This window comes from Limulus polyphemus, unplaced genomic scaffold (assembly GCF_000517525.1).
Source record: "Limulus polyphemus unplaced genomic scaffold, Limulus_polyphemus-2.1.2 Scaffold2381, whole genome shotgun sequence".
NCBI classification, from domain to species: domain Eukaryota; kingdom Metazoa; phylum Arthropoda; class Merostomata; order Xiphosura; family Limulidae; genus Limulus; species Limulus polyphemus.
Window position 1 is genome coordinate 20,849 of NW_013667991.1, and position 1,342 is coordinate 22,190.

The following is a 1,342-nucleotide window of genomic DNA, read 5'->3' on the forward strand; positions in this document are numbered from 1 at the left end:
CCACTTTTATTTTTTCGCACTAGTTTAACCATCCCTAATTTTGAACTAATAAACATGAGAGAAGACAACTAGACAACAGCACCCGCCGTAAACATTTGGGCTACTCTAGTGAAATAGTGAGATTTCACCGTCACTCTTATAACGCACCCACGGCCCAAAAGTCCATAGCACGATATTGTGGCAAAGGATACGAACCATGGACCATCAGATTCACAGTCCGTCAAGTTAACTACTAGACCACTCCCGAACGATTAACTTTGAAGTTGAATCAATTATAGTAAGGGACGTTTGTTTGTTTTCAAAACTACTTTGTGAAATAATTCCTATAGAATATACTTATGGTAGTTAATTTGGAGTTGTTCGTTTTGAAAGTGAATACTTGAAAGACTTATCAAGATACGTGATATTTACAGGAGTTCCTTGATACGAAATTAGTTATTTGTAAAATGAGAGGCAGCGTTCGAAATCCAGCTACTTCTGAAATGCATTTGTTGACAGATCATTTAGAGCGTTTTTTATTTTTATCGGCTTATTGTTTATCTAGAATTAAAATTAATTCAGCATCTCTGTTTTCGGCCCATTTTTGGCGGCCCCCAGAAAAAGCTACACGGCCCTCACTTTGGGAAACACTGGTCTAAGATACTGTATCTGTGTTGATAATTTCCAGGCCCGGCATGGCCAGGTGGTTAAGGCACTCGACTCGCAATCTGAGGGTCGCGGGTTCGAATCCCCGTCACACCAAACAGGCTCGCCCTTTCAGCCGTGGGGGCGTTATAATGTAACGGTCAATCCCACTATTCGTTGGTAAAAGAGTAGCCCAAGAGTTTCCTCTAGTCTTACACTGCTAAATTAGGGACGGCTAGCGCAGATAGCATTCGTGTAGCTTTGCGCGAAATTCAATAACAAATAAACAAATAAATAACTTCCACTAGAAGCTGGTGTTCGAATTCCGCTTAGTTTAGAGTCTTATTTTTAACTAATTTCAAAATAATAAGCCACGTTAAATGTATTCCTTTATGGATTAAAAGAAATAAGCATCCAAAGGGTACTATCTGTGTCGTTTTTTCTTATTTTTTTTTCAGTATCAAAGTCAGAATGCTTGAATTGAATAGCGCAGTGTGTTCAGGTTTTAAACGAAATAAAAATAAAGCTAATTATTTTTTAAAGTAGTTTTATTAGATAAACAACGTATGTAATAAAAAAATCCGAGTATGTTGTATTACAAACATTTAACATTCTTAAACATAGAAAACATTTATTGCAGTTTACTTGACAAGCCTAAAACTCTTAATTTACATGTACAAAATAATCTAATATATATATATATATATATATATATTAC

The 1,342-nt window shown here is 35.8% G+C and overlaps 1 protein-coding gene across 1 annotated transcript in view; it reads left to right on the plus strand.

The window, feature by feature from the left end:
- The window catches only part of LOC106466789 (band 4.1-like protein 4A), a 165,176-nt gene that overhangs the window by 3,585 nt on the left and 160,249 nt on the right, over nt 1-1,342 (plus strand). The window lies entirely within an intron of this gene.